At 35.6% G+C, this 16638-nt stretch overlaps 1 protein-coding gene across 1 annotated transcript in view; it reads left to right on the top strand.

The window, feature by feature from the left end:
* TMPRSS7 (transmembrane serine protease 7) overlaps positions 1–16638 on the top strand; it is a 100808-nt gene that overhangs the window by 18281 nt on the left and 65889 nt on the right. The window lies entirely within an intron of this gene.

The raw sequence follows: 16638 nt of genomic DNA on the forward strand, positions 1-16638 counted from the left end.
AATATTTAAGGAGAAGGATATTGGGCAACTTTCATGGGCTTGATAGTTTATATTGCTCACAGTGTAAGAGTAAGACCTAGGCAAACCTCTGGAGGTGTGGGAAAACTCTTGTATTGTTTGAATTTATGTAGGAGAAATATATTGTCACAGGTCTTGCATTTGCTTTTCTTTTCCCTAGTATTAACGGGCAGAAAAATGGTTGGGGAAAGGTGTCTGTGTCTGTATTTTTCTTTTAATTGGCACGTAGTATTTTGCAGTAGTATCTGATACTGCCTCTGAGTGGCAAGGCATATGCATTCTCTCTCTCTCTCTCTCTCTCTCTCTCTCTCTCTCTCTCTCTCTCTCTCTTTCTCTTTCTCTTTCTCTCTCTCTCTCCCCTGAGGCAATTGAGGTTAAGTGACTTGCCCAAGGTCACACAGCCAGGAAATGTTAAATGTCTGAGACTCAGGTCTTCCTGACTGCAGGTCTGGTGCTCTATTCACTGCACCACTTAGCTGCCCTGAGCATATGCAATGTCTTAAAGAAAGAGTCTGTATTTTAGTGGTTCATAAACTGTGTTGTACTCTAGATAGTTAATAGTATCTCTTTCGTGAATGGTAAATGATGGCACCCCTGAGAATATCTCTTTCTCTTTTGACAGAACTATTTGGAATAAGGTAAGAATATAAATTTTGCAATTCGCAGACCCCCTGAAATTGAGGTATTTGGGAAGCAATTTTGGTTGCATTTTTATTAAAAGCCCTAAGTTTCTAAAGCTAGGTCCTTTTATCCAAGTTATAATGATGACTCTATTAGCACTGAATACAAATGAAAAGAAAATGCTTTGTCTCAGAAAAGTGAATATAGTAAAAATGGATGGACTTTTAAAATCTGGGAGCAGGAAAATATGGGTTGTTACAACAAAGTCTAAGTATGACAGAATTGGAAGGAATGTTTAAAACTATAAATTAAAATTTCCCTCATTTTATAGATTATTCAAGAAGAAATCTCTGTTGATATATATATATATATATTTAATATAAAAATGCAGGTCAGTTAAAAAGGTTAAGAGAATATTTCCATAAAAGTATACACAGTACTACAGGGGAATTATACTCTGATATTATAAGAAGGATAAAAAATAGAGAAAAGAAAAAAAGGAAAGAATGGAAAAGAGAAAGAAGGAAGTACAGATGATAGGGAAACAATAGAGTCTAGGCTGTCTGGGCTTTTTTGTCTATTTCTGAAGAATACAAACATGAATAGGGCTCTTCCATCACAAAAATGAACATAGAAGATATAATAAAAACATGTATAATCATGAAGTTATGTTATAGGAGATACTAGCTGTTAGAGTTCAAATGTTGGAGTTTGTTCTTCTCAGGGCACAGCCGGTTTAGAGGCTTAGAGCCCTTCGGATGTCTCCAAATCCAAAGGTTCTGTCCTTCAGCCTCTGCCTCTGTTTTCTTCTGCCTCCAACAGAGATGGAAGATCTCTCTTATCTCCTTCTGGGGAGCCCAGCCACACTTGCCGCGGAGAGAGGGCTTCTGCGTAGCTCCACTGAAGTCCGTCAAAAGTGTTCTCTGCAGCAGAGTCGTTTCTCTCGAGTCTAGCGCGATCAGCCAGCCAAGAGGAAAAAAGTGTATTCTGGAATGGCTGTCTCGCCTTATATGTGAACCTTCTGAGAGAATGGGATTATGGGTTTTCTCCCATAGTGCTCTCTGGCCCAAAGAGCTTTAAGGTGTGGACTTTGAGTAAAGGTGGGAACACAAGCTTGTCTTGATTAGTTCTACTTAGTACCTTGTTTCAGGTTCTGGCCAAAACAACTTCTTGTAAGATTAGATCAACTCTAATTACTTAGCAGTTAGTAAGGATTCCAACATCTCCCCCTTTCTTTTGTTTTAAAACATAGGGGGTTTCTGAGGGGGTACACATAAATCCATCAATATGGGCCAGAACTTTGTAACAGATATACATGGTATACATAAATCCATCAATATGGGAGGCATTATACATAATTTACATGAGCACATAGCAATATAACACAGGCTAGTAGTAATGTAACAAATAACAAGAATCAATCTGAAAATTTACACATGTCCATAAGTCCTAGAAACAGTCCAATAGGATTCCATTGTCCATTAGTTCATGTGCCAGGAATCTAATAATTCTTATGAGCACAATCAGCAACAGAACCACCCGATATTTCTTGGGTCTTCTCCTTTGTTTCAAGGGTCTGCTCCATCTTTCTGCAATGGACAAGGCGAATGCGGCTCGTAGGCACCCATCTGATTCCTTCTCCACCTGTAGAGATGCAAGCAAATCCTCTCCCCCAAGCAGTTAGTCTATCTGGTCCCTTCCATTCACCACTTTCTGGGTCTCTCCACATCACCTGGCGATTATCTAAAGATAGTGGAGCTGCTCGCACTGGACACTGCTCTTCTGGTGGGTTATAAAACCTGTCTGCTGGAGCCAGTGCATCTTTATCAAAGATTAAAAAATTAATGGTATAGAGAACTAAATTTAGAAGTTCTCTAGGGTTACCCGTGGCTCCTCCTTTCTTTTGTTTTTGGAGGAGTGTCTTAATGTCTCTGTTTCTTCTTTCTACTATTGCTTGACCTTGAGGATTAAAGGGTATGCCAGTAGTGTGTAGAATCTTATACTGTGCACAAAAGTGTTCAAAATGTTTGGAGGTATATGCCGGTCCATTATCTGTTTTTATTTCTTGTGGCACACCCATAATTGCGAATGCTTGAATGAGGAATTCAGTGACCACTCGGGCTGTCTCTTTTGCTGCTGGTATGGCAAAAGTGAACCCTGAAAAGGTGTCTACCACAACATGGATAAAAGACAGACGACCAAAAGATTTATAATGAGTCACATCCATTTGCCAGATTTCATTGGGTCTCAAACCACGAGGGTTCTTCCCTGGAGGCAGTGTAGGAGCGTGGAAGGGAAGGCAAGCTGTACAGCTTTTCACTATGCTCCTAGCTTCTTCTCTTGTAATCCCAAACTGTAAACGCAAAGCTCGAGCAGCCTGATGGTATTTAGAATGGGATTCCTGGGCCTCCTGACTAGCTAATTCCTAGGATCCTATAAGAAAAGTGAAGACTTTGAAGTTCAAAATTCTCTTAATATAAATAAAAGTAAATAATATTTGATTTACTAGAAAATTATATATAACTGTACATGCACAAATATATACTATATATATACATATGCATCTATATATATGGATATATCTTTACACTATATATATAATTTTTTAACTTAAGAAGTAGTAGGGACAAGGATTTTGTTAATATTTTTAATCAATTAATTAATTTTAATATACATTGTTTTATGAGTCATGTGGGGAGAGAAAAATCAGAACAAAAGGGGGAAACCATAGGAAAGAGGGGAAAAATAGAAAAAAGAAATGAACATAGTATATGTTAATTTACATTCAATCACCATAGGTTTTTTTTTTTTTTCTGGATGCACTTGGCATTTTTCTATCTAATGTCTATTAGGATTGCCTTGGATCACTTGAACCACTGGCAAGAACCAAGTCTTTCATAGTTGATCATCATGTATCCTAGCTGTCACTGTATTACAATATATTCCTGGTTCTTATTGTTTTGCTCAGTATCATTTTTAATAAAACAATAATATTCCATTACTTTCATATATCACAACTTATTCAGTCATTCCCCAATTGATGGATATCTATTCATTTTCCAATTCTTTGCTACCACAAAAAGAGCTGCTACATTTTAGCACATGTGAGTCCTTTTCCCCCTCTGTGATTTCCTTGGGATATACACTCAGTAGTGGCACTGCTGGGTCAAAGGGTATGCACAGTTTTATAGACCTTTGGGCGTAGTTCCAAATTGCACTCTTAAATGTCTCCAGAATGGTCAGATCATTTCATAATTCCGTCAATTAGTGTCCAGTTTTCCCGCATCTCCTTCAACATTTATCATTGTCTTTTCCTGTCATCTAAGCCAATCTGAGAGATGTGAGATGGCATTTCAGAAGTGTTTTAATTTGTTTTAATTAATAGTGACTTAGAGCATTTTTTCATATAATTATATATGGCTTTAATTTCATCATCAGAAAATTATCTGTTCATATCCTTTGACCATTGCAATGACTTGCATTTTTATAAAATTGACACAGTTTTTTGTATATTTTAGAAATGAAACCTTTACTAGAAACACTGACTGTATTTTTTCCCCTCAGCTTTGTACTTTCCTCGTGTTTTATTTGTGAAAAAAACTTTTTAATTTAATGTAATCAAAGTTGTACATTTTGTCTTTCATAATATTTTCTAGTTCTTCTTTGGTAATAAATTCCTCCCTTCTCGAAAGATCTAATAGGTAAATTATCCCTTGCTCTCCTAATTTGCTTATAGTATCACCCTTTATGCCCAAATCTGTGGTGTTTCTTTTTCTTCTTTTAAAATAAGTAGAATAGTTCTCTCTGGGGGAGAGGTGCAGGTTTATTATCTCCAATATAGCCCAGTTAGCTTAGAGGTCTATCTCTCTGCTTGGTTCCAAGAGCTCTTGCAGTTTTGTCCTTTGCTTCTGCCTCTGCTTTCTTCAGCCTTCAATCCAGCTCCAAGTTGAATCCGCCTTGCCTCGGAGAGAGGGCTTCTGACTCTCAATCTCCCAAAGTGCTCTGTGTCTGCACCAGAGTGCTCTTCTCCAATCCAGCTGAACTCTCTTCTGCGACCAGCCAGCCAAGTGGAATATATTCTGGAATAGATCTCTCTTCACTGGCCTTATATCTGACTCTTCTGAGAGAATGGGATTATGGGTTTTCTCCCATGGTGCTCTCTGGCCCTAAGAGCTTTAAGGGAGGTGTGAATTCACAAAGGTACAAAGTTTACTTTGTGAATCTGGCAAACTTGTGAACTCCAATGAATAAAGGTGTAAACACAAGCATTGTACTAATTAGTTCTACTTAGTACTTTGTTTCAGGTTCTGGCCCAAAACATCTTCTTGTAAGATCAGATCAACTCTAATTAGTTAGCAGTTTGTAAAGATTCCAACACAAATCATATACCCTTTTTGACCTTATTTTTGTATGGAGTGTGAGATATAGGTCTATGCTGAGTTTCTGATATATTATCTTTCAGTTTTCCCAGAAATTTTTGTCAAATAGAGAGTTCTTATCCCAGAAGCTGGAAGTTGAGGTTTTATCAAATATTAGATGACTATAGGCTTTGATTATTATGTCTCATGTATCTAATCTATTCCACTGATCCACCATTCTATTTCTTAGCCAGCCAAATGGTTTTGATGACTGCTACTTTATAATACAGTTTTAAGTTTGGTATTGCTAAGTCATCATCTTTTGTTTTTTTTTTTTTCATTAATTATATTCTTGACCTTTTGTTCTTCCAAATGAATTTTGTTATTATTTTTTTCTAGTTCTATAAAATAATGTTTTGGCAGTTTGATTGGCATGACACTGAATAAGTAGATCAATTTAGACAGAGTTGTCATGTTTATTATAGTAGCTTGAGCTATCCATGAGCAATTGATATGTTTCATTTGTTTAGTTCTGTCTTTATTTGTGTGAGAAGTGTTTTGTAATTTTGTTCACACAGTTTCTGGGTTTGTCTTGGCAGATAGACACCCAAATATTTTATTTTGTCTACAATTATTTTAGACAGAATTTCTCTTTCTGTCTCCCGTTGATAAGCTTTGTCAGTAATATGTAGAAATGCTGTTGATTTGTATTAAAGCTATGAATTGTTTTTAGTAGATTTTTGAATGATTTTACACGATTTTCTAAGTATATCATATGCAAAGAATGATAGCTTTATTTCTTCACTACCTATTCTAATTTTTAAATTTTCTTTTTCTATTCTTATTGCTAAAGCCAACATTTCTAAAACAATGTTGAATAATAGTAGTGATAATGGGCATTCTTGATTCACTCCTGATCTTATTGGGAATTCATCTGCTTCTCTCCATTATAAATAATGTTTATTGTTAATTTTAGATAGACACTGTCAATTATTTTAAGGAAAGATCCCTTTATTCCTATGCTCTCTAGTGTTTGTGATAGGAATAGGTGCTATATTTTGTCAAAAGTTTTTTCTGCATCTATTGAGATCATCATATGATTTCTTTTGGTTTTCTTATTGATGGGGTCAAGTGTGATAATAGTTTTCTTGATATTGAATCAGCCTTGCATTTCTGGTATAAATCCCAGTTGGTTGTATGTATTATTCTCCTGATAAATTGCTATAATCTCTCTGCTAATATTTTATTTAAAGTTTTTGCATCAATGTTCACAAGGGAGATTGATCTGTAATTTTCTTTCTCTGTTTTGGCTCTTTCTGGTTTAGGTATCAGTACCATATTTGTGTCATAGAAGAATTTGGCAGGATTCCTTCTTTATCTATTTTTCCAAATAGCTTACATAGTATTGGAATTAATTGTTCTTTAATTCTTTGGTAGAACTCACTTGTGAATCCATCTGGTCCTGGAGATTTTTTCTTAGGGAGTTCATTAATGGCTTATTCAATTTCTTTTTCTAAAATGAGATTATTTAAGTAATTTATTTCCTCTTCTGTTAACCTGGAAAATTTAGATTTTTGTAAATAGTCATCTATTCAGCTTAGATTGTCAGATTTGCTGCCATGAAATTGGGCAAAATAGCTCCTAATTGTTGCTTTAATTTCTTTTTCATTGGTGGTAAGTTCACCCTTTTCATTTTTGATGCTGGTGATTTAGTTTTTTCTTTCCTTTTTTTAAATCAAATTGACCAAAGGTTTTCTGTTTTGTTTATTTTTTTTCACAAAACCAACTCTTTTATTAATTAGTGCAATAGTTTTCTTAATTTCAATTTTATTAGTCTCTCCTTTGAATTTCAGAATTTCTAATTTGGTATTTAATTTAGGGTTTTTAATTTGTTCTTTTTTATAACTTTTTTTAGTTGCATGCCCTATTCATTGTTCTCCTCCTTTGATATTTAAGACCCTTTCTGGTATCTGGTCTCTAGTATGAGATTTCCTGGAGTCAGGAAGACTCATCTTCCTTAATATAAATTTGGCCCAGACACTTATTAGCAGTGTGACCTTGTCAATTAATCCTATTTGCTTCAGTTTCCTCCTCTGTAAAATGATCTTGAAAAGGAAATAGCAAACTACTCCACTATCTTTGTCAAGAAAACCCAAATCAGATCACAAAGAATTAGATATAACTGAAACAAATGAACAACAAAAAATGTCTTTTCCAGATCTCAGTCAAATGAGTCAGTATTTGTCATTCAAAAACAAATACACAGAATATAAAACCTTAATCTACAAGAAAACTCAGGATTCCTTTCTTTTGAGGTCACTGTAATGGAGGGAATTTTCATATCCCTCCCTAGTACAACCTTTGTTGTTCCTAGATACATAGGCCATTGGTTTGTGCCAAAATAGAGGTATTAGTATTTTTAAATCAGCCATCCTTACTTTCTTTTCTCATATTGGGGAGCTTAATGCCAGCAGCAAACTCTAGCAATTATGCATAGACAGGAAATACACTACAGATATGCCTTCATCAGCTCAAACTGATATACTAGTACACATTTAATAATTCTAGATTTAATTGAATTACCTTGCATCTTCCTTTCTAGATTATTAAAATTTTTATTAACATAGACTTAATGATTATCACTCATCTTTAGAAAGACATAAAGCAAATATTTTTCATATTTGGAATATGATTAATCCAATTTGCTACTTAAGGTATAAATGAACTAGCAAATATTGGTTGCCCCTACAGATCCCCTCTCAGCAGATGGAACCTTATATGAAGGATATGAACAGATATAATGATGGCAGAAGGTGAAAGGAATAATAGGAAGCTGATAAAGGAATCATAGGAAGACATAGGACAGATATAGGAAGAATATAGTAAGAAGACTTAGATCTGGAAAGGACATTTTTTTTTTGTTATTCATTTATTTCAGTCATACCAAACTCTTTGTGACTTGATTTGGGGTTTTCTTGACAAAGATAGTGGAGCAGTTTGCTATTTCTTTCTCCACAGTATTCCCACAGTAAGTCAAGACATCTGATTTGTCTTTTTTTATTGTTCTTCTAGTTGTAGCTTTGCCATCAATTAGTATATGATTTTACTTAAGTATCTTTACATCTCTGAAGTTCAACTTACTTATCTCTACAATGGTGTTGTTATCTAGGACCTACCTGTTAGTAATCTGGGCTAGATGGTTAGTAATCACTCTGCACTCTGCCTCCATTTCCATGTACTAAATTTTTTATCTGGGAGAATGTGTCTAGCACAGTACCTGGAACATAATGACATTTAGTAAACATTTGTTGATTGATGGATTGATTAGATCATGCTGTGTCACTTTATATCTCTGCTTTTACCTAATTGCCACATCCCCTCCTTTATAGATCCAACAAAGTGCCAGTTACCTTCCTCAAGATTACCTGCAAATATGATAAAATTAAAACCAATGGACACATTTCTCACAAAACACCATCTTGCATTCTTTCTCCATTTCCACCCTCTAGGCAAAATCTCTCCTTTTCCACTGGTTCTTCCCTCTTCAGCTGCCCAGTTGCAGAACAGAAATGAGAAAGCTAATCCAGAAATTTAGTACCTTATGTTAAATGAACTTTCTACTTCCCAGTAGTCTGTTAACACAAAACTAGTTGCCTCCATTGGGACTGGAAGTAAAGTGTTCTTGAACTTGAAAAAGCATGTTTGTACTGCCACCACAATTGTTATTGTCTCTAATTCTCTATCTTTTCCACTTCAAAACTGTTTGCTTTTCTCACCAAACTTCTATCTACAACAACCAATGGCTTTTTTCAGGCATTAAGTGTAATGTGAGGCAAAAAAGTTGGATAAAATTGCAACAGGATGTCAAAAAGGAATTAGATACCTCTCATATATGGAATACTAATATTTTGTAATTAGATGGTTTAAAAATATTTTTTTTCAGAACAATCCTCTGAGGTTAGTTGTTATTATTGCTTGTATTCAGTTCTTTTTCACTTATGTATTAGTTTTTGTAACACCATGAGTGGATTTCTTGGCAAAGATACTAGAGTGGTTTGCCATTTCTTCATTTTACAGAATCATGAAACTGAGGTAAACAGGGTTACTAGCCCATGGTTACACAACTAGTACTCATCATAAGCTGGATTTGAACAGAGGGCTTATAATAAAGCCATGTGTGACCCTGAAAAAGTCATTTAATCTCTCAGTACTTCAGATAACTCTCCCAGGCAAAAATTTCAGGAAAGGTGCCAATTTGCCTGGAGAAAGGGAGTTTCCTTACCTTAGAGTTCTCTATAACAATGAACCTAAAGGTCAAATCTCTATCCTTGTAGGGGAAAAAAAAAAGACAACCTGCCACTCTTCAATAAGAGAAATCAGATGGCCTTTGAGGTTTGAATTATGGATGCTACCTGCCACCTAATGGTCAATATTAGAATGTCATTCTCATTAACCATTTTATCAGAGAAATCATATGCAGGCCCCTCATTTCACTGTTACTTTTATATGTGGAGATTGGTTTTAAAAAAAGGAGAATAGATGAATAAAGTTTAGTAGCATATTTATTTCAAAAGAAGATAACCTTGGAAGGAGAAGTAAAGCTTGATCAGGCACCCTTAATGAAATAAAAGGTAATTATCATGTGGAAGGGGGTAACTGAGTATTATCTATCTCATCTTGGGGGCAAAAAGAAAGCAAATAGTCTGAAATGATGTCACATGGGGTGAGAACTAATTTAGATCTAAGGAAGAAAGTCTTTACAGGGATTGTTGTTAAGCATTGGAATTTATTAGGAAGGGAGATTGTACAACCTACTTCCCAAACAATTGTTATGGTGATGCATCTGTAGTCCCACTTAGAGGAAGAGAAATGGATTAGGATTTTTAAAAGAGCCTTTCCTAGCTTGACAATGCATGGATAAGAGAACCTTATGATAGGGAGCTTCAGCATCCTTGACAAGAATGATAATCATAATTCTCAAATTCTTAGAAATTGATGTAACTGCATCCTGATGAGTTTTCCTTCCCCCAGAGTAGATCACAATCATTCTATGATTTCTCATATTAGTGTGATTTTTTTTGTCCGTGTATTTCTTTAAATTATTCATTAAGCTTGAGGCCTTCCATTTTTTGTTGTTTTGTTTTGTTTTTTAGTATGTTGCAGGCACTAGTACAACATCTAAACTGTCCATCTGTTATCCTTCACTCTCTGTTTTTCTTTCTTCTTCTTCTTCTTCTTTTTTTTTTTTTTTTTTTGCCGAGGCAATTGGAGTTAAGTGACTTGCCCACGGTCATGCAGCTAGGAAGCTATTTACACCCCACCATGTAACTTTTCTTTACATTCTGGCTCAACTGAAAATTTTTATTTTTCTGAGATCATAGTATTCTATGATTTCCAACTGGAGAGCAGCCCTATGAAGAAAATTAGTCTCCAAACCAATCTTTAACTTCAAAGATTTTATATAAATAAGAAAAAGTCTATAATAACTCCATCTTCAATTTATTAGAGGTACTACTTTTGGTCTTTTCCATTTAAATTTGCAAATGGATGAAAATGGATTGAGTGATTTTTAAGATTTTTGTAACTTCTCAGATGTATTCTTTGTGTTTGAGCAGATCCAACTGTTGATCCTAAATTCATCTTACATGTCAACAGCATTTATTTATAAAGCACATTAGGTAGTGAGGTGGTTTTGCTCAGATGTGGTGACTTAATTATCATCTTTGGTGAGAACAGGTAACTATAAAAATGATAGTGGATCTGTCCTATTTCATATTTACCTACTATCACAGAGTCACAAAAACTCAAAGTTGAAAGGGATTTCAGAAATCTTCTAGTACAATATCCATCTAAAAAAGAAACTATTTTCCAATATCCTTGACAAAAAGTCATCCAGTTTCCAATTGAAAATCTTCTACTGATATCCTGTGAATCTCCACACAATCTACAATTTTAATTGCTGGGAATCTTTTTTTCTTACAAAATTGAATCAAAATTTGTCTTTCTTTTAGCCATTATTCCTTATTCATAGGCTGACAAATTTATAAGTATAGGCCATCCTATCCAATGCCTCTTTTCACAGATGACTATACTGAGGTTTGAAATGATAAAGTGACTTGTCCAAAGATATCACAAAGTCAACTGTGATTCAAATCCTGGCCTTTTGGATCCAAAATAGGATGTAATGGCTAGATTTCTTTCTCAAGGACCAAGTCCTAAACCAAAACCAAACTGATTCTCATTGACCACTAATAGGTCCTAGGCCAAGGTCCATTTGGTATTGTCTGGATCCTGATTGACTCAGTTTGAATGTAAACAGTAATCATTTCTGCTTTGGCCAGAAACCCTAAGCGTCTTATCCTCCCAGATCCATTCATTTATTTAGATTTTTTTTTGAATAAGTGAAAGAAAAGAGTCTTTTCCTAAATGGATGGTACCTCAGTCAAACTGAGACCTATTGAAGACCTTAGTTTAAAAAAGCCAAGGTCTACCATTGCATTCAGGGCCATCTCCAATAGTTCTGATCCATCTCTACCACTGGACCCAAATAGCTCTGGAGAGGAAAGTGAGGCAGGTGAGTTTGCACAGCCCTCCCTCATTTAAATCCAATTCACTTGCATGACATGTCATCTCCTTAATTTTATGGTCTTTTTTTGAGAATGAAGGACAAACAACAACCAACAGCAACAACAAGATGAATCTAATTAATTTCCTACATTTCAAATACATGAAGACAGTTGTCAAATTTTTTCCTCCTTCCTCTCCAATTTTTTCTTCTGGCAACACATCTCTAGTTCTTTCAGATGAATCTTGCATGCTCACTAATTCTCCCATCATTCTGATCATCCTTCCCTGACATGATCTAATTTGTCATGTCATTTCCAAAGTATGATATCCAGAACTGAATATAGTATTTCTGTTGTAGTCTGCTTAAGGCCTCTATAGAGAACATGCTGCTATTCATTCAAGCTAAAATGACATTTACCTGCCATGTTATACTCCTTATTCATATCAAGTTTGCAAACCACTAAAACCTGAATATCTTGTTCAAATCAAGTCATCAGTAAACATTTTTAAAGTTTTTACTATCTACCAGGAATCTTGCTAAGTACTAGAGATAAGAAAGACAAGAGCTCATGACCTCACAGAAAGAATATAAAAATAATTGTGTGTAAATATATATGTATGTATGTATATACATACATATATATGTGAGTATTCATGTACACACACATTCACACAGGATAAATTGAAGGTAGTCTCAGAGGGCAGGTACTAACATCGAGGAAGATCAGGAATGGCAGTAGGAGGATTTTTAGCTGAAACTGAAAGTAAGTCAGGGAAGCCAGGAGGCAAAGAATTCTAGGTCACTAGATTGGGCTTCGGTTTCCTCATTTAAAAAATGAGAGAATTGGAATAGATGGTCTCTGAGATATATGGGCCTGCCAGCTCTAGAGTCATAATATTATTATCCTTTGTTGAGGCTGTCTCAAGTCTGTCTACCTCTGGTGTTTTTTTTTTTTTTTTTCCTAGCTTAAAGTTTCCTTCTGGGTCCTGGAAATTCTTAACCAACTGACTGACTCTCTCTTTCTCCCTCCCTTTTTCCTTCTCTCTCTCTCTCTCTCTCTCTCTCTCTCTCTCTCTCTCTCTCTCTCTCTCTCTCTCTCTCTCTCTCTTTCTCCATCTCTCCTGGAAAAGATGGGTTAAGTCTCACAGGGCTGCTGGAATTTTACCTCATCAATTTTTTAAGTGTAGCAGAATGGAATGAGCATCAGTGAATGTGAAAAGATGGGAAGATGGCACACTGAGAGACAAATAAGGAAAATGCAGTGAATTGGAACATGGAATATCAAATATAAGGATAGCAAGGAGGTCAGAATCACTATATCGTAAAATATATGAAGGAAAGTAAGGAGTAAGAAGCTTAGAAAGATAGGAAGGACCAAGGTAAAAAGGAATTTAAAGTCAAACAAAGGATTTTATATTTGACTTGAGGCAATAGGGAGTCATTGTAGGCTATTAAACAGGGCAGTAATATAGTTCAGAAACTATAATACAGTAATACAGCTATGCCTTCTTCAATCTATACTTCAATAGTTCATTTTTTTAATCAGGGACGAATTCCACATTTTTATTTAAACTTTCATCTAATAAGATGAAAGCTTATGGCTTTAGTTAATCAAAATTGTTTTGGGTATTGTCATCCAATGTGCTAGAAATTCTTTTTGTTCACTTCTGTTTTAAATTGTGCCCTTTTCTATTAAAATAGATAGCTTACTTAGACTACATTAGACACCATCGGACATAGTAAATAAAACAGAAGGATCACAGGATTTTAAAATCAAAAGATGTGCATTTCAGTCTTAGCTCTACCATCCCTCTGTTCATAAAACACTGAGTAAGTGACAAATCCCTCTGAAGTTCAGATTTCTCCTTGTATAAAACAGTAATAATGATATTTGAACAATTTGTCTTAGAGGATTGTTGTAAGGAAAAAGAATTCACAAATTGTGAAGCACTATATAAATCTGAGCTATTAATAGCATAATCTACATCAAGATTTAAAGGAGGACAATGACACAATATTAGTTTCTTCACTGAGTTGTCAATTTTTATACATCATTATTCTGACTTTGATTTTATCTTAGAGTGGAATGAGAGGCATTCTCATAGTGGTGGTTGTAAATAGAGAACTGGTCTAAAAGCCAGGATAATCTGGGTTCAGATCCTCATCTAGTGCATATTAGCTATGTGAAGCTGAGAGTCATTTAACCTTTTCATACACTAGACCAGGGCTTCTTAAACTTTTTTTGCTTGTGGCCCCTTTTTGCTTGTGAAGTTTTTACAAGTCCTCAGGTATATAGGAATATAAAATAGGTACACAAAACAAACATTTACTGATAATCTTAATTTTCCAAACCTTATATTCAATTATAAGATCTCTTATGAGCTCTTGAACCCCAGTTTAAGAAGCGAGGCTCTAGACATTTTAGTAAAAAAGATTTCAGAAGCCACTGAGTTCAATAGCTTCATTTTACATCTGAGAAAATTTAAGCCTGAGATATTAAATGACTTGCCCAAATTTACTCAGGTAATATAAAAAAGGTAAAGCAAGCATTTGAACCAGGTGATCTGATGTCAAATAATTGTACTGACTGACCTTATCTTGTACAAGAAGAGAAACTTATTTAAAATAAAATGTGAGTGAACTGATGCTAAGTGAAATGATCAGAACCAGGAGATCATTATCTACCTCAACAACGATACTGTATGAGGATGTATTCTGATGGAAGTGGATCTCTTCAATAAAGAGCGCTAATTCAGTTTCAATTGATCAAGGATGGACAGAAGCAGCTACACCCAAAGAAAGAACACTGGGAAATGAATATAAACTGTTTTTCTTCCCGGGTTATTTATACCTTCTGAATCCAATTCTCCCTGTTCAACAAGAAAACTGTTCGGTTCTGCACACATATATTGTATCTAGGATATACTGTAACCTATTCAACTTGTAAAGGACTACTTGCCATCTGGGGGAGGGGGTGGAGGGAGGGAGGGGAAAAATTGGAACAGAAGTGAGTGCAAGGGATAATGCTGTAAAAAATTACCCAGGCATGGGTTCTGTCAATAAAAAGTTATTAAAACAAACAAACAAAAAATAAAATAAAATAAAATAAAATGTGAGGCAAATGCCAGAAAACTTCATTCACAAAGTAAAATTAGCTCTTTCATACACATTGGTAGGTATTGGCACTGCACAGTATGACACACTGAGGGCCCTCTTTCCTGGGTGTTAGCCTAGAAACTGAGAAGCATTGTAGAAAGCTTTGTTATGTTCTTGTTAACAATAACTTGGGTAAAGCATGGGGAAACATAATAGTACTGTGGAAAAAACCACTGAGTCCAGTGTCAGGGGACTCTTTAGTTTGTTAAAGCTTGCTGTTGATATAACCTTGCACAGATAACTTTCTTCCCTGGGCCTCAGTTTCTTATTCTATAAAATAAGATTAGATTAGATGGCCTCTGAGATATGAGCCTGCTGCTCTAGAGCTATTGTCCTATTATCCTTTGTTGAGGTTGTTTCTTGTCCATTTATCTCCAGTGTTTCTTTTTCTAGTTTAAAGTGTCCTCCTGGGTCCTTACTGCTCTAACTGTCTGTCTCTGAATGTGTCTGTCTCTCTCTATCTCTGTCTGTCTCTGTCTCTACCTTTCTTTGTCTCTATTTCTGTCTCTGCCTCTGCCTGTGTTTCTAATTGTCTCTCTGCGTGCCTCTGTCTCTATCTCTGTCTCTCTTTTTTCCCTTCTCTCCACCTCTCCGCTCTCTTCCTCTGTCTCCCCCCACCCTTGGCTGAAACATTTCTGGAAAAGATTGGGTAAGTCCCACAGGGCTCCTGGAGTTTTAGCAGAATGGGATAGGTTGGGGGCCAATGAACCTGGAAAGATGGGAAGATCTCACACAGGGCTGTTCTCCACAGCTTCTGTTCTTTTTTTTCTACTTATTGGTTCTCTTCTTAGGGGCAGCAGGTGCTGCAGTAGGTAGAACACCTAGTCTGGAGTTAGGAAAAATCTGACTTTAAATTGGCCTCAAATATTTACCAGTTATATGATCTCCCCAATCACTTAATTTCTGTCAACCTCAGTTTCCTCAATTGTAAAATGATACCAATTCTAGCACCCACCTCAAAGGGTTGTCATAAGTATCAAGTGAAATAAAATTTATATTAAAAAATACTTAATACAGTGCCTAGCACACAGAAAGCATTTTTGTTGTTCAGTTGTGTCTGAATCTTCACCAACCTATTTAGGGTTTTCTTGGCAAAAACTCTGGAAGGTTGCCATTCTTCTCTAGATCATTTTACAGATGAGAAAACTGAGGCAAAAGGATTGCGTGACTGGCCCAGAGTTGTGCAGCTAGGACGAGTCTAAGGCCAGATTTAAATTCAGGAAGATGAGTTGGCCTGACTCTAGGGCAAGCACTTTATGCACTGCACCACCTAGCTGTCCTGCAATGTAAGCATAATATAATGGTTATTTCCTTCCCTCTCCCTTTTTTTTCTGTTTGACTTTCTAGTCTCCTGAAAACCTTTCCTCGATGATTGATTCTCCTGCTGACCCTGAAACATTATGAAAGCAGGATGTCCTCATGAAGAGGCTTTTATACAAGTGTGCCTTCTGTCACATGTAGAGAGATTGAATCAGGCTGAAATTTGAGAAGTGATCTTTTGTTTGTCCTATACTAAGCCCTGGTATTAATCAGTGGCAAATGAAGGGAGCTAAGAAGCTCTATGATGCAGACTGTTTGACTCAGAGTATCATGAAGATCTTTATAAAGAAGTGATTGGTTTTATATGAACTTTCTTCAAGGTCTGCAGTATGTTTTAGATATTTCCTGTTAGCTTTCCCACCACTTGTGAAAAATAAAGAAAAACGGAGACAGGAGGAAAATGCACTGGTTTGTATTCTCCTTTTATTCTGAATTTAGCTGTAAGCATTGCATATAGATGTTCATAGATATTTATTGATTAATTGAAAAGTCAAGTAAATGAATCAAAAGGGATTCTAAAGCATTTGTTATATACTCTGCAGCATTTTATTCTAACACAAGATACCAATTTGATTGAACATACAAAATTCAAACTAA

The sequence above is a fragment of the Antechinus flavipes genome, chromosome 3 (assembly GCF_016432865.1).
Source record: "Antechinus flavipes isolate AdamAnt ecotype Samford, QLD, Australia chromosome 3, AdamAnt_v2, whole genome shotgun sequence".
In the NCBI taxonomy this organism is placed as follows: Eukaryota; Metazoa; Chordata; class Mammalia; order Dasyuromorphia; family Dasyuridae; genus Antechinus; species Antechinus flavipes.